We start from the raw sequence: 17,475 nt of genomic DNA, 5'->3' as shown, positions 1-17,475 counted from the left end.
TCTGTTCTCAGACATACCAAGTTTAAGAAAATTGACATGGTAAGAGACAGAAATTGTTGTGCTCATCAGACATTTTCCCTGCCACCAAATGGAGGGGCAGTCTCTGAATTGGTGGTTGGGGAGATGGGAAAGGACTCTCGCTGCAATGGCATCTGGCCTCTCCGCACCTTGCTTTGGCATAGCCTTATCTCAGTGGGGTTTATTTCGGAGGGAGGGCTGATGCAGTGAGAGGCAAACGCTTCCCTTTCTTTAATGGCAGGTTTCGTGCTGTGAGCACCTCCTTGCACTGAATGATTTGTCTGAGCATTTGAACGGCTCAGTGGTCCCAGTGGAGGCTCAAGCTTCATTCAGAGTTTGCGAATCACTCTGTGAAGTTCTGCAAAGTGTGACTGCCGGCAGAAGACAACTTGCTCCCTCCTGGACCGTATTAGGGCAAGGAAATCTTTTTAGCACTGATAAACCAATAAATACCATTAAGGATGGAATGTATACATCTGCAGGGTGTTGAAATTTAACGCTGTAGATGTTGTCTTCACTTCCAAATATACAGCAGTTGACTGTGTGCACCAGGGTTTGGACAGCCAGCACTGACCTGTGCATGCATTGTAGAGCACAATGGATATTTGCCATGCCATTTGATCTGGGAACTTTGTTGGCAAAGTAGCAGTTAATAAATTTTAAAATAATTGTCCTCCTCTTCCAAAGATCAGCTAAAGCTATTTGTTTCTAACAGAGTTGATAGCAGAGGCGTTTTGGCAAGGTTGGGGAAAGAAATGTAAATGTAAATGTAAATTTAATTTTTAGGTCGCCTATCTGGCCGAAGCCACTCTAGGCGACGTACATATTAAATTTCAATAAAATACAATAAAATACAATAATTACAATAAAATACAAAATAATCAACAGTAACAAAAATAACAACATATACAGTACACAACAACGGGCATTCAGTATGTAATTAGCCCATCCCGGCGGTCCCAAAGACCTGTCCAAACAGCCACGTTTTTAAGGCTCGGCGGAAGGTATCCAGGGAAGGGACATGCCGAAGATCAAATGGGAGGAAATTCCAGAGAGTGGGGGCCGCCAGCGAAAAAGCCCTCTCTCTAGTCCCCACCAACCTAGCTGCTTTTGTTGGTGGGATTGAGAGAAGGCCCTGCGTGGCTGATCTTGTCGGGCGGCATAATTGGTGATGCTGGAGGTGCTCCTTCAGATAAACTGGGCCGAAACCGTATAGGGATTTAGAGGTTAACACCAACACCTTGAATTGGGCCCGGAAAACTACTGGAAGCCAGTGTAGATTGAATAATACTGGCGTAATATGATCACGGCGACGACTGTTTGTAAGTAAACGAGCCGCCGCATTCTGTACCAGTTGAAGTTTCCGGACCGTTTTCAAGGGTAACCCCACGTAGAGTGCATTGCAGTAGTCTAATCGAGAGGTGACCAGGGCATGTACTACCAGTGGGAGCTGATGAACAGGGAGGTAGGGTTGCAGCCTACGTATGAGGTGTAATTGGTACCAGGCTGCCCGGCTCACTGCCGAAATCTGAGCCTCCATGGACAGCCTGGAATCAAGAACAACCCCAAGGCTGCGGACCTGGTCCTTCAGGGGTAATTGTACCCCATTAAACCTCAGGTCAACAGGACCCAACCTTCCTCTGTCTCCCACAAGCAGCACCTCGGTCTTGTCAGGATTTAGCTTCAGCCTGTTCATTCCCATCCATCCACTCACGGATTCCAGGCACTTGGACATGGTCTCCACAGCCAACTCTGGTGAGGACTTAAACGAGAGATAGAGCTGAGTGTCATCTGCATATTGGTGACACCGCAGCCCAAATTTCCTGATGATGGATCCCAGCGGCTTCATATAGATGTTGAATAGCATGGGAGAGAGGATAGAACCCTGTGGCACTCCACAAGTGAGAGGCCAAGGGTCTGAAACCTCATCTCCCAATGCTACCTGTTGATGCCTGTCAGAGAGAAAGGAACGGAACCACTGTAGAACAGTGCCTCCTATTCCCAGTCCTTCCAGGCGATCTAACAGGATACCGTGGTCAACGGTATCAAAAACCGCTGAAAGATCCAGGAGGACAAGAAAGGTGAATTCTCCCCTATCTAATGCCCTCCTCATATCATCCACCAGAGCAACCAAGGCTGTTTCAGTTCCATGTCCAGTCCTGAAACCCGATTGGTATGGATCCAGATAATCCGTTTCATCCAAGTGTGCTGACAATTGGTCAGCTACCACTCGCTCAATGATCTTACCCAAAAATGGCAAATTCGAAACTGGGCGAAAGTTTTTCAAAACTTGGGGATCCAAGGAAGACTTCTTTAAGATAGGCTTTATCATTGCCTCCTTGAGGGCCAGTGGCATCACACCCTCCGCTAAGGATGCGTTTACCACCGCCCTAATCCCTTTGCCCAGTTTCTCCTTGCAATTCACAAGGAGCCATGATGGGCAAGGATCAATCAGACAAGTGGTAGGCTTCACAGATGAAAGCACCTTGTCCACTTCCTCAGAAGGGAGAGGCTGAAACCGATCCCACTGGACCGGATTGCAAGTGGTCAACTCTGGTTCATTCACTGCATCCACGGCGTACGGAATCGAGCTCCTTAGGTGTTCGATTTTATCAGCAAAGTGCTTTGCCAATTTGTCACAGGAGGTCTTAGAATGCTCCAAGGGTTCCTGAGCAACTGGACCGACCAGGCTTCAGACCACTTGGAACAACCTCCTGGGACAGCACTCTGCGGATGCAATAGAGGCAGCAAAGAACTCCTTCTTTGTCGCCTTTACTGCCACCTGGTAGGCAGCTACTGCTGCTCTGACCTGTGTCCGAGCACCTTCGGAGCGAGATTTCCACCACCGGCGTTCTAGTCTCACCTCCCACCTCAGATTACGCAACCGGGGTGTATACCACGGTGCTATCTGAGTTCTGTTCAGGGGGAGAGGACGTTTCGGGGCAACCCGGTCCAATGTCCTGGTGATCCCCTCATTCCACTCCATCACCAGGGTTTCAACCGAACGACCTTCAGCAGATTCCAATTCCCCAAGCGCAGTCAGGAATCCATCTGGATCCATCAAGCGCCTGGGGCGGACCATTCTAATAGGTCCTTTACCCCTGCGGAGGGCGTGTGGCATCGAGAAGTCTATATTCACCAGATAGTGATCTGACCATGACACAGGGGTAGAAGAAATAGCCCCCAACTTCAGAACACTTCCCTCCTCTCTCAGGACAAATACAAGGTCGAGAGCATGACCGGCTACGTGGGTGGGCTCAGTGTTACTAAGGTGCAGTTCCCAGGAAGCCATGGTTTCCAGGAAATCCCGAGGGGCTCCAGTGAGAGTGGTCTCAGCGTGTACATTGAAGTCCCCGAGAATTAACAGCTCTGGGGACAACACCCGTACAGCCGTGACCACCTCAAGCACCTCGGCCAGGGAGTCTGCCGTGCAGCGGGGCGGGCGGTACACAAGCAGGATCCCTAAACTGCCCTTCGGGCCCAACCTCCAGTACATGCAATCAACAAACTTGGTCCTCAGGAGCGGAGGTCTGGTAAAAACCAAAGATTCCCGATAAATGACTGCCACACCCCCTCCCCGCCTTCCCGCCCTTGGCTGCTGTGTGTAGTGGAAACCTGGCGGACACATGGCCTCAAGAATGGGAGCTGAGGCCTCGTCCAGTCAAGTTTCCGTGACACACACCAGGTCTGCGCATTCATCCAAAATCATATCATGGATGATAGATGTTTTTTGTGACACAGACCTGGCATTACACAACAACAGTCGAAGGTCGGTAAGAATCCTGCGTCTCCCAGTTGTCTTCTGGATTTGGGCAGACCCAGAACAAGGGATGGATATCACACATCTATCTCTTGTTCCTCTAGACTGACATGGTCTGCCCCCAGCATCAACCCAGCGCCTGCCGCCCAGTCTTGGTATAGCTTGGCCCCCCTCCCTCTCTGTCATAACCCCCCCCGATTTACACATGCCCCTATCCCTGTCCGCTTAATGGACAGGCCACCCACCCTAAACAAAATAAAAAACGGAGGCCCACCTCCGTAATACCCCGTCGCTCCGGCAACTGACAGCCACTCCCTCAATCAATGGGAGGGTTACATCAGATTGCAACAGCACTAATAAAGTATAAAATAAATCACAACCACTACACATTCATACATTCACACATACAATTCCTGCCACACACACCTCACATTCCACATTTATAAATAAAAAATACACATTCACTCATAACATCCACTCATACAGACACACACACTCACACACGGCTGACACAACCACACAAATACAAATACGCCGCCGCCACCACCACCTCCGCCACCACAGCGGCAGCGGCAGCGGCAGCGGCAGCGGCCTCTCCTTCCCTTGGTGGCGATGGTCTCTTCCTCCTGCAGGCACTGGGTCTCCCAGGCCACCTAAGCCAGCCAGCTGATGTATCCCTCCAAAGAGGGACAGGTGGTGAAAATCAGTCCTAGCTGGCTGGGTACCTGGGGACTGGTCCTGCCAGGCAGAAGTCCTACAGGGAAAGGCAGTGGAGGTGGTGGTCCCACAGCAGCAGCAGCAGCAGCCTCTCCTTCCCTTGGGCGATGGTCTCTTCTTCACATTATTTCATCAGTGATCTTAAGGTTGCCAGGAACAGTCCCCTTCAGCCATCAAATACCTTGGTTGTCCCTATCTAAAACCTAGTTGTCCTCCTACTTGGCATCTGCCCCAGGGCCAAGGGATCCAGCAGGCACAAGCTTGGTATTTGGTTGTGTTACTGTCTCTCTTGTAAAGCCCATAGGGCAGCGAGGATCCCGCTTTACATTTTGGTCGGCATTGGCTGTAGCGAAAATAAGAAAAGGTGCTCCATCCGCTTGACCCATATGGTGCTCTTTATTGTATACCGTGTTAGCCATTTAGATTGCTGGCATATCTTTTTAACCACAGAGTTACTCTGGTTTCGCAGGGAACTCCAAGAACTGTGGATCTATGAAGGGGGTTAGGGATCCATAGCAGACAATTCTCAATACCCTCACTAAGGTCCGATTCTTTGGGGAGCCACTCAGTTGGTATATAGCCTCTGTCATTTTGTAGTGCAGATGAAACCCATGAGGAGTTTGGGCAACCGTCGTTACTTGGCCTAGAGTGGGCAGTAAACCAAAATTACTAAACACATGCAACCTGGGGGTCATAGTTCAGGGACAGCGCATACGTTCTGCATGCAGAAAATCTCAGGTTCAACTCCTGGCATCTCCAGTTGAAAGGTTCAGATAGCAGGATCCATGGGGAAAAAACTTTGCCTGAGACCATAGAGAGTCCCTGCCAGTCAGTGCACAGAGTGCTGGGCTGGACGGCAAATAGCCTGACCTAGAATAAGGCCATTTCCTATGTAGACACATTCAAGGCCTTGTAACGAAGACCCTAAAATACTGATGGAAGGAAATTGGCCACAAACTGGAGTGACTGTGTATTTGTTCAGTGTGAAGTGGCATTGCGCTGCCACTGATGGCAAACTCCCAGAAGCCTCTGGGGCCACCCAGTGCCACATTACCGATGAGAGGTGGGAGCCATCTATGAGGATGCAGGTCTGTGGTGCCAACCACCGCACAAAGAGCGCATAAAGCTTGGCCAACCTCCTGTCACAGGCATGGGAGCCTCACGCATGCCACCAATGGGATTAAGACTATGTGCAGTGAGCTCTTGGGATCTAGATATTAGGGTGGTGGCAATCTTCTCTGACCCCCTTGACTGCCCAGGTGCACTCTTACGACACTGTTAAGTGTGTGCTTAATCTGTCAGTAACACTGAACCAAAAAGCAAACGGATCTATTTAAAGAGCTGCCCCTCTGAGTTTTCACAACTGAAACTAACACCTCTCGGGAAATCTCACAAAGAGCCTGGATAGACATCAGTCCAGGCTTGCAAAACTGAAAATGGGAAGGTTTCATATGAAGAAACCCATGGGGAAGATGCTTTCTCTGAGTGAGAGAGACTGTTGCCATCCCTCCCCCCCCTTTCAAATGCTTCTCCATGCAAAATAACAAAACTCCTCCCTGCAAGTTAAAAGCTTCTGTGTAAGGATAAGTGTCCTGATCTAGTATCAGGCCTCAACAAAGTTCTGACTCCAGGCAGTTGAGTTACAGTACTCAGGGAAGTTGGCTGTGGGTTCAGATGGGCCAGAAACAGGTGTATGTTCCAAAGTGGAAGGGGTCAAGATCCAAGGCATCAATCAAGGAGGATTGGGAGGAGGAGCTTAGGCAGTGCCCTCACGCCAAGCTAATGGGCTGACATAGTCCTGTGGTGCCCACAGGTAGTCAGGCAGGCAGGCCCCGCAACATCAGTGGAACCCTCCATGCACAGAGCTCAGTCTTTCAGTAGAGAGCCCTGGTGGCACCCAAGTTCTGGTGCTGAGGGTTGACTGCTCAAGACCCACCCAGGTTCCTTGGCTTGCCGTACTAGTTTCCTATTCGGAAGGTGTGTGTGTGTGTGCTCATGCGCACATGCCTGTGTGCATGCATATGCATGTGTGCATGTGTGTGTTTATGAAGGAGCAATCAAGCAGAGCTAGCTCCATGTTTGGGGCCCTCTTATAGGCTCCCTGCATGCCAAGGGGGCCCCATCTCAGCTAGCAATCCCTCCTCCTGGGTGCTTCCACTGAAATGTGAGGGCAGGTAGAGGAACCTAGTGATAAGAGCAACAGAAGAGCAGGAAGGTGCGGGAGAGGAGGCAGGTGCTGGCTGTGCTCCTCCAGACCCTGGGAAAGGGCAGCAGGGCAGTGTGGTTAGCAGCAGTGGGCCCATGTCCTCAGGATGCTACCTCCTGATCCTGGCCCTGCATTCACCTGGAGACTGAAGTGGGTACAGTTTGTGCTGCTGCCCCAGAACTTGCACTCGTAATTTGGGTGCACAGTTAGGTCAGACCTTTCTGGCACCGAGAGTTAAGCAGCAACAGTTCTGGCAAGTCTTGTAGGGACTATAGGAGCCCAGGAAGTTGCCTTATCTCTCACCACACCACTGATCCATCAAGCTCAATATTGTCTACACTGACTGGCAGTGGCTCTCCGAGGTTTTAGAGGGGGTCCTACCTGGGGATGCTGGGGGTTGAACTGGGGACTCTCCCAGTGAGGCACTGCCTTTCTGTTCAGCAAAGTGCTTCTGACAAAACAGAGTTGCCCGCGGCCAGCCCTTGGTGTGGAGGGTGAAGCTGGAGATTCATTAGCTCAAAAAGGAGGCTATTACCCCAGCAAATGTCCAAGGAGACTGGGAAATGTGTATCGGCACTGTCAGCTCTGCCTCTTCCTAGGCATCTAGACTGGGATGTTGCTTGAAGCTGGGTCTTCTCCCCAATGCCAAATAGACCCCTGTCAAGAGAGTGGTCTGGCAGCCAAACAGGTACTCCTCTGGCAACTGTGGGCTTCCCATCAGTTCTTCTGCCACCTATGATCCTGAGGCCTGAGAATTATGGTGGAGAGAATCAGGGATCAGGGAAGGACTTGAGATGGAATTATTACGGGGGTCAGGTGAAGCACACCTGAGATGAGTCCTTTCAGGCTGCCTTTGGACTACTGTCGGTTCCTCCTGGTCTTCTGTTCTCCATGGGTCCCCAAGCCACTCCCTCCAAAGAGGTCTCTTAAGTCTGGGGTGGGCAGGATCTTGACATGGGTCTTCTGTACCTCTTCTGTCCCAGATATGGGGATGGGCAGATCCACCTGTTAATGCCATGCTTTTTGCAAGAGGAGAGCTTGTATTTTTCAAGACAGCTTTCATCGATGGCTAATTCTCCATCTGGCCATTTAAATACAGTACAAGCGAGGTACTAATCATCAAGTTTCACCAATGACCTTGGTTGGGAGGGGTGGGGGACACTCCTGAGGCAGATTAAGCATGTTTTGATTTTAAAATTTGGGACAAGAATGTCAGTGGCTGCCAATGCAGGCTGCTCCCATGCCAGAGCTCAGAGGGTGACATGATCATGCAGAATCGAGGAACAAAAATAGGCAGCTCCGGGTCAGGGTGACCCAAGTGGAGCAGGCTTATCATCGCCTTCTCAAGCTGTAAACAAGTGCTTCTACATTACATGTCCAAAATGGGCTTGAAGAAGTTGATAGCTTTGTCTTGCATTGGTATTGGAGGAAGAAACACAGTGCTTATAAGTGTTTTCTGAAGTGAAAGCTCCCTGTGAAAGATGCACATCTGAAAGAAAACGTTCCCAGGCTTATCATTCCCCTGGCTTTCTGCTGAGATAGCTACTCTGTTGATCCTGCAAAGGGGGCTGGAGTCAGCCATCCTTGTCCCTTGTTTTCTTTGAACATGGACACTGGGCAATTCCACTGAATATAAGAACATAAGAGTCTTGCTGGGTCAGGCTGAGGTCCTCTAGGCAAGGGATGGGGAACCTGTGGCCGTCCAGATGTTCTTGGTCTCCCAGTTTCCAACATGCTTGGCCATTTTCCATGCTGGATGGAGCTGATGGGAATTGGAGCCCAACAATGTCTGGAGAGGCAGTTTTCCCAACCATGAGATAAGTCAGTCTGTTTATGGAGAACAGGGAAATGTCTGAGCAAAGAGGTGCACCTTAACCTCTTGTCTGAATGAAATAATGGAGAGGCATCACACACCACTGTTCCAAAGTTTGAGGCCACCACCAGAAAAACATTTCTTCTTGGGCCCTTCGCTGCAAATCTTGCTCAGCGATGGGACCAGTAAGAGGGCTTTGTGAGGCATCCTTCCCTGGCTCTCCCTGTCAGGTTCCTACCTGCTCGTGGTTACTGCCTGTCACTAGGCACCACCAGGGACTCCACCAGTCCGGACTGTCCTCTCTTACGGTTTCTCTCCCCGCTCTAGCACAGATCTCAACAGATTCCCCTGCTAGGCAGCACCACCAGTCACGTCCTATAACCAGTAGTCCCAGAGACTCTGCCTGAGTCTCCCTCAATTAGGTTACCTCTGTGACTGCGTGCTTAAGCTGTCCCAATCCCTTTGATTTACTCAGACTGCTTATAATTCTGGTTTGCTCTGAATACTTGTGGTGTTATTCTTCCCTTCCCCGCTGCCACCATTTGTTATAGTTTCCCTTCAGCCTTGGTATTTACCTTACCCTCCCTTCCGGTCTGTGAAACCCCAGCCAAGGATCAGGCCTTTGGTAAACCAAATTAAGTATTTATTAAATAACACAGATAACAAAGATAACAAGATTACTTCATAAGGCACATAAGCATATGGTTTTATCTAATACTAATCCGAACTCTACCCCCCTTCTTCTCCACGCTCTCCTGACAAACAACTCTCTCAAACCCACCAAAACAACCCACTCCTTTCATCACCCCCAGATTCCACTGTCACTCTTCCTTTTATACTGTCAGCCATTTTAAACATTCAGCCAATCATCCAGCATTCTACTGCCCATTCACTCCCCCTTCCTCTTTCATTCTACTTACCATGTATCTCCTATACAAACAGCACTTACCCTATTTACACTAATACAGGAACATCACAGGCTTCCTCTGCAAATCTTAACCAATGGGCTGGCTACTATGGGAGGAGCTGCTCTTCCAGATATTTCAGGCATATGTCATTTAAAGCTTCATATGTCATCACAAATACCATGAATTGGGCTGGGAATGCAATTTTTTTTAAAAAAAATTGGCACTGTATGCAAGCAGCCAGAAGCATCCGTTAGTACTATAGCTGCAACATTCTGTACCATGTCAAACTGGTAACCTCAAACCATTTTCAAGGGCAGCCCCATGACTGCACAATAGTGCAATCTCAAGGTTACCAGACAATGGATAACTATAGCTAGACTATCCCATCCAGGAAAAGCCATTGCTGGTGAACCAGCTTGAGCTGAGCATAAGCGCTCAGGGCCTTCGAAGGCACCTTGGCTTCCAGTGACAAAAATGGCCCCAAGAGTACCCACAAGTTACACATGTGTTCCATTAAGGGAATGCAACCCCATCTAGAACAGGCCACTCCTCAGAATCCTGGATCTGGGAATCACCCAGCCACAACACCTGCGTCCAGTGGCGGCTTCAGCACCTTGGGCACCTCCGCGAAAGTTTGGACTAAAACCCAGAGCGGATTCCACACTGCGCCACTGACATGGAGCCACTAGCTGCCAGAGCACCTACATCTAGTGTGGATTCAGCTTCTGTTTCCTGTTCACCCACTTCTTTATGTTTTCTGGGAATCAGTGCATGCAAAGCTGACCTAATGAAGACTTCTACCAAGCAAACCTTTCTCTTCTTTTAGTGACTGGTGCTCTTTCTGTTCAGGTTGGGGGGAAATACCATCGCTTGGCTTGGCTTCTGCGTTCACAGGAAAAGATTTGGGCACTCTGCCATGCCTGGGGGAAAGATATATATATATATATATACAGACACAACATAAATTTTTCAAACTAAAAAAAGAGAAAGTATGAGTCCAATCAGCTGCAGCCACTGGCAGCATGCTTGTGGTATTCAAGTTACATGGAAGTTGTACGAGCAAGATTATGCTTCTTTATATACACATGTATTTTAAAAATGTAATAGCTGTTGACTTTTTGAAATATCAGAGGTGATATGTATATGATTTCCTAGGCTGGGCCAAAGTATTTCACATGCGCAGAAGACTGATAGCAGAATGCTGTGTAACCTCAACACTCCTTTCCCTCCGCACCCCCTGACAAGTTGCTGTCGTGTGCTTGTGTTTGTATAGTCAATACTGTGGCATGGATTTACTCCTGACCTAATTTCACATTCTGCTACTACAGGGTCATGTTTGATGCCTAATACAGTTTATTTTTTCCTTAGCATCTGGCTTCTCTGCCATGACGTGGTTTGATTTGTGGCTTGAGCAATGCTCTTTGGTATAGGAGGGGCCGATTCCTTCCCAGGTTTCGCCTGCCGGGTGGAGCAGCACTGCTTTCACGTCCAATGCCTCTGTGTGAGCCTGGCATAGCCAAGCATTGTGGGAAATATCTCATGGGGACTTAAGTGAGCATGGGGTCAAATTAGTACAACTTGGCCATCAGAAGACATGCTTTGTTTCTATCTTGAGATGAAAAACACAAGCAGGTTCTCTTAAAGTAGAAGAAGCTGCAACTGTTTTCTCCAGATGTATGAGAAAAAGAGCTTAGGCTGAAAGAGTTACAAATATGTCTCTTTTGGGGGGGTATATGGGGGCCTGAAGAAAGATGTACTTAACCCAGTGTCCAAGCTTCCTGTAAAAAGCTCCGTGCGTCTGTGCAGAGTGACAGGGTAGGGTCTTCCTGAAGCGGATGTGTGTGGTGACTCTGTAGACTAGGGATGAGTGAATGTGTCGATTTTGGTTTCCCTACGTTTCTCATTTTTCCAATCTTAAATTCAGTTTTATTTATTTATTCATTCATTGTTAAATGTGTATCCCACCCTTTCTCCCAGGAGGCGGCAGTTCTCCACATTTTCACATGAGTTTGAGATTATTTTTGTTAATAACAAGTCCTCATGAAAATCATCAGCAAATTTCTCTTAATATACACATTTTTGTATGCAATTTTGCCTAATATGCACTCTTTTGCAAAGCAGTCTTCCGTAACACAGTATAACATGTCTGTATGTAAGTTTCACTAATACATGCATTTTATGCATAGTTTATCCAAGTATATGCATTTTTTTATATATTACTTGACTGGAGAACTGCACTACAAAATTCAGAGAAGTGTGAATTTCGAAGAGTGGCTGTGTTTTGGTTTGCATCTCTTTCAGAAAGTGTGAATTAGTTACGTTCACCTTTAAATGCAAACTGTCCCCATCCCTATGCTAGACAAACATTTTCCTTTCCACCAGCACAGCAATTGCATGAGAAGAAAGGCACCTATTTTTCCAACCCAAATCAAGTAGTAAAAGTGACTGTGTGATTGTGTGAATCTGTACTCATTCGGTCAATTTTGCTTTTATCCCCAGGGTTCAATTTAGGATTCTCTCTCTCTCTCTCTCTCTCTCTCTCTCTCTCACACACACACACACACACACACACACACACACACACACACACACACACACACAGGGTCTGATTGCCTATTTAAGCCTTTACCAACCTGGTGCCCTCCAACTGTTTTGGACAATTTCCCATGAGCCCCAGCATCATATCTGATGGGTCTTGTAGTCCAACAGATCTAAAAGGTACCAGGTTAACAAAGGTCAGCCTCGATATGCAACCCAGAGATCACTGGATGAAAGAATGTTTTTAACTGTTTTTAGAATACACCTTTTTGTTATTTGTTGTTAAATTGGTTTGTTGATGTATTTGGTGCCCTGGGCTCCTTCTTGAGGAAGGGTGGGATATAAATTAAATAAATTCAATAAATAATCTTTCCTTCTGCTATGGCTTCCTCCTGTGGAATGTGACACACCCTTTCTTGAGTGATCTCAAGAAAGGCATCACCAGAAAACTGGGAACCACAATTTCTCTTCACTTCTCCTTATGTGTAAATGCGTGCATGTTTTCCACTACTGAAGAGTATGCAAGCCCATTCTCCACTGACACTGATTGTTCCTCATAGGCATTGTTGGTTTAATTTAAGTTAAAGTGATTTAATGTAAAGAACCAGACTTGCACCTGGGTAGCTCAAATTAGCATTTTCACCGTGCATTTGCTAGCATGGAACTTCACCTGCTGCTGTGGGCATTCCATCCCTGCAATTGCCATTGGTCCTGTGCCTGCTGAAGAGTTACCTGGCATTCTCTTGTTTTGATTTTCATCATCTGCCAGTCCTGCAGTTATGCTGTTCTTCCCTCCAGCACACACACACACACATGTCTCTTCTCTGATCATTGGTAAACATGCTAGAATATCATAGTGCCTGGCAGAAAATATGTTTCCTTCTTCTTTTGCAACTCTTAGTCTTTAAACTGGCCTTCGTTCGGTAAAAGCCATTCAGCTTAATGCTGCCCCATCACCTCCCAGCTTCACTGGGAAAAAACCCACCCACCAGCACCCAAACGACAGAGAGGAATTTATAAAACCAATGTGTAACTGAAACATGAAAAGCTATAAATTGTCTTGCTCTTCCCCTCTCCCCCTTCCCTAGGATGTTGGTAGCATTTTGATTTAATAGTTGGACAAACACAAGGGTCTATTTTATTCAGCGTTTACAGGCCTCGGGGCTGTTATTCTTCCAAATTTAATAGCATTGAAATTGCAGGGTTTGTGATAATTTGCCCATCACTTTCTGCGCTTCAATTGATCTTTATTGTCAGCGGGATGAAATCTCGATCCGATTCACTTAGATAACATGTCTGTTAAACATTTAGATAATTGTGCCATCATTAAGTTGTCACATTATTTTAGAGATTCAAAACAGTATCGTGGTAAGTGGAGGTACAAGGAAAGGGGGGGAGTCTCGCAAGAGTGCCGCACTCGCTAGGAAGGAGGAAAGGTGGCTGTGGTCCTGGTTTCAGCGAGGCTCATTATCGTGGCAACAAGCCGGTTTGCAGAACAGTGATGTTTATATATACTGTATATATATGTATGTATGTTCACTTCAGGCACCTTCTTGGGAAGCATTAAAAAGTACTTTGTCTTCTTCCTAGCATGAAAACTAAAGTACTTATTCATTTTACAGTGCATCAAACATATTTTCAAATCTGGGAAAATCTGCACACCTTCCATTAAAAATCCACTCGACAACGCCTTTGGCCCCTCTAAAACAGTATTGGCTGCACTGACTGGCAACAGCTCTCCTGGGTTTCAGGCAGGAGTCTTTCCCAGCCCTACCTGGAGACCCCAGGGATTGAACCCGTGGCTTTCTGTGTGCACAGTGAGTGCTCTACCGCTGAGTCAAGGCCTCTGTCCGTGGTGCGTGCCAGTTTGTGGTGACCTGAGTTTCCGATTCATTCATTGTGAGCTGCTTGTCATGCTGCCACAAAACTGCATGCCTTGAACACATGGACAAGGGAGGAAGGGAGCCTGTGTGGCTCACCCTGTCCTGTGCCCAGGTTGGCAAAAGGAAATAGACGCCCCTTTGCAGACACTTGGCACTATGCCTGAAAGTCAAGGGGCCAGGACAGGCAGGGTGGTGACAGTGAGGAGAGGTCTGTGACATGGTTCTCCACTCGCTGGATCGTCACCTTGTAGCGGCGAGTGGGCTTGCTTGTTCCAATGAACCCTGTGAGCGATGCCGTCGGGAGTCATGTACTCCCAGCAGGGTCACCCATGGCGGTAAGGTCAAGGGAGAGGAACCAGACAAAGAACAATCCAAGAAAGTCTTCAACGGCAGAATAGGCGGAGGATAACAATGTGTATGTTACAACGGCTGTGAAGACGAATGAAGGCTGCAGCAGATAAAAGACTTCCAATCGTCGTGGTACCCATGCCATTGGATCAACACCTTTTTCTGTCAAGATTGTGGGTTGATCGTTGTGCGCCAGTCTCCCCACATAAAACAAATTCACACACAGGCATCTTCCAACCAAATTATCTTGGAAGACAATCTTACTCGGCCACGAGTGATCACCAGTGGATGGATGACAGGGTTCCATTCTGCTCTTCACCAACCATCCATTGTACATGAGGAGAAGGTCAGACCAGGGCTACTGACAGCTTCAGTGCATCCTTGCTCATTGCCCTCCAGCTTGGGAAGGGTGAAGGCCTGAAGAAGGAACCCTCCTGTCCTTGTAGAATCTCCCCACTTCAGACCTTTGCCCTCCATGGGTTGGAAGGCTACAGGAATGGCACTGGGGGCAAAGCTAGTGTGCTCATCCACATTGCCCTCCCCCTTACATGTTCACTGAGCTCTTAATCACAACTCCCGAAGGGGCTCTTGTCTTTCCTGAATCTGCTGCTAGGGGTGGGGAAGAAATTTGATTCAGTTCACATTTAAAGGTGAATATATCAAATTCGCACTTTCTGAAAGAACATGCAGGCTGAAAGACAGCCAGCCTTCGAAATTCGCACTGATCCAAATTTTACAATGCAGTTCTCCAACCAATCTTTACAAAAATTAGGAAGAAGTTTGCAAAAAAATGAATATATTAGTGAAGATTGCTTGCGAAAATGTGTGCATTAGTCAAAGCTGCATACAAAAATGTTTTATTAGGAGAAATTTGTACTCAAGTGCTGATAAAATTTCTTAAGATTTTTTAAAAATAAATATCATGGACTCGCTGCAGAAATGTGGAGAACTGTATTGAAGCCTGAAAAAAAGTAAAAACGGAGAGAAGCCTAAATTGGCAGACCCTCCCATCCCTGCTGCCGCTCATCAGTTCGTCAACTGACCCTGAGCTTCAGTGTTATGGTGGAACAGAGAAAGCTGTCTGTCACTTCTGCTGCACCGCAGCATGTTTTAAATCTCTATTGATGGTGTAGGGAACCTGTTGCCCACCCATATGTTGCTGAACTACAGCTCCTTTCATCCCTTGCCATTGGCCATGCTTGCTGGGGCTGATGGGAGTTGTAGTTCAGCAGCTCCTGGAGGTCCAAAGATCTGTTGTCTGTCTCCCCACCTTAAGTCGTGTTTTATCTTAACTAAAAAGCACCAGATGGTTATCCTTTCTTCACAAAGTGTGCCGGTCCCTTCATAATTTTAGTTCTTTTTCTTTTTTAATATACATTTTTACATTTTCCTTTTCTTTCTTTTTGCATCTTTCTTTGATGCCAGTTCAGATATCTCCAGTGAAAGTGTGTTTTTAAGCCCCCATCTGACCTCAGGTAGAACCAGAGCTTGGAAAAGTTACTTTTTTGAACTACAACTCCCATCAGTCCAATCCAGTGGCCATGCTGGCTGGGGCTGATGGGAATTGTAGTTCAAAAAAGTAACTTTTCCAAGCTCTGGGTAGAACCACAAGAACATACTTAATTGATGTAAAGTAAAAGAAAGTACAGCTGGGAACATTGTTGCTCGTTAAAATTGTACATGTTTGCTTTTCAATTCTGATCTCTCAGCTTGTGATTTCTCTGTGGCTGTTGGCCAATCCAAAAGACGGCTCCATTAAGATGGCACCATTACACTTGGGAGGCTTTGTGTACAAACTGCCTGCGCAGGTTCTTCTCTCTCTCAGACACATACACACACACACACCCCAAATGAAAATCCCCAAGCAGCCTATGACTTTCTATTACTGTTTCACGGTACTCTGGAGAGTTTTAAGATAGCAGCTTGATTAAGCTTGTGGGGAAAATACTATCAGCATGCTACTCCGCAGACAGAGATAATGTACTGTTGGCATTAAGTATGTTTAAGGGTAATTATCTTTCCCCTGTTCATATTGGTTACATGAAAAGCAAAGGAAATAGGAGTTAGAGGTGTGGGGCTCAGTAGTCCCACGTGGATAAGGGATGGGTTAAGAGGAACTTGGTGACAATTATAAGCTTTGATGACATGCTATCCCCTACTGGTGTTCATTCTGCAAGTAGCGGAAGAAGCTTTCATTCACTGTTATGGGGGTGGGATTTATCTATTCATTTGGGTCTGGCATCAGCAATCGGTCACAGGCTTCTGTTGGCATGAACTTTCCTGTCACAAACTGTGCCCTGTTTTCTCTCAGCCCCCACAGCAATCAGGAAGGGGAAGATATTTAGTTCAGTTCGCATTTTAATACGACCCTGACTAATTCTCACTTCCCGAAATAATTGTTGTTGTTATGTGCCTTCAAGTCAATCATGACTTATGGCGACCCCATGAATCAGTGACCTCCATTGTCCTTTCTCATGAATCATGTCTTCTCATGTTGTGTCCAAAGTATAATAACCTCAGTTTCATCATTTTGGCTGCTAGTGACAGTTCTGGTTTCATTTGTTCTAACACCCAATTATTTGTCTTTTTCACAGTCCATGGTATGCGCAAAGCTCTCCTCCAACACCACATTTCAAATGAGTTGATTTTTCTCTTATCCACTTTTTTCACTGTCCAACTTTCACATCCATACATAGAGATCGGGAATACCATGGTCTGAATGATCCTGACTTTAGTCTTCAGTGATACATCTTTGCATTTGAGGACCTTTTCTAGTTCTCTCATAGCTGCCCTCCCCAGTCCGAGCCTTCTTCTGATTTCTTGACTATTATCTCCATTTTGGTTAATGACTGCCGAGGTATTGATAATCCTTGACAAGTTCAATGTCCTCATTGCCAACTTTAAAGTTACATAAATCTTCTGTTGTCATTACTTTAGTCTTTTTGACATTCAGCTGTAGTCCTGCTTTTGTGCTTTCCTCTTTAACTTTCATCAGCATTCGTTTCAAATCATTACTGGTTTCTGCTAATAGTATGGTATCGTCTGCATATCTTAAATTATTGATATTTCTCCCTCCAATTTTCACACCTCCTTCATCTTGGTCCAATTCTGCTTTCCGTATGATATGTTCTGCATACAGATTAAACAAATAGGGTGATAAAATACACCCCTGTCTCACACCCTTTCTGACTGGGAACCAATCGGTTTCTCCATATTCTGTCCTTACAGTAGCCTCTTGTCCAGTGTATAGGTTGCGCATCAGGAAAATCAGATGCTGTGGCACC

General features: G+C 46.8%; 1 protein-coding gene across 7 annotated transcripts in view; it reads left to right on the top strand.

Annotated features, from left to right (window-relative positions):
• Positions 1 to 17,475, top strand: part of ZBTB16 (zinc finger and BTB domain containing 16) — a 207,494-nt gene that overhangs the window by 124,578 nt on the left and 65,441 nt on the right. The window lies entirely within an intron of this gene.

The sequence above is a fragment of the Rhineura floridana genome, chromosome 12 (genome assembly GCF_030035675.1).
Source record: "Rhineura floridana isolate rRhiFlo1 chromosome 12, rRhiFlo1.hap2, whole genome shotgun sequence".
Classification (NCBI taxonomy): Eukaryota; Metazoa; Chordata; class Lepidosauria; order Squamata; family Rhineuridae; genus Rhineura; species Rhineura floridana.
This window is presented reverse-complemented; position numbering and strand designations above follow the sequence as displayed.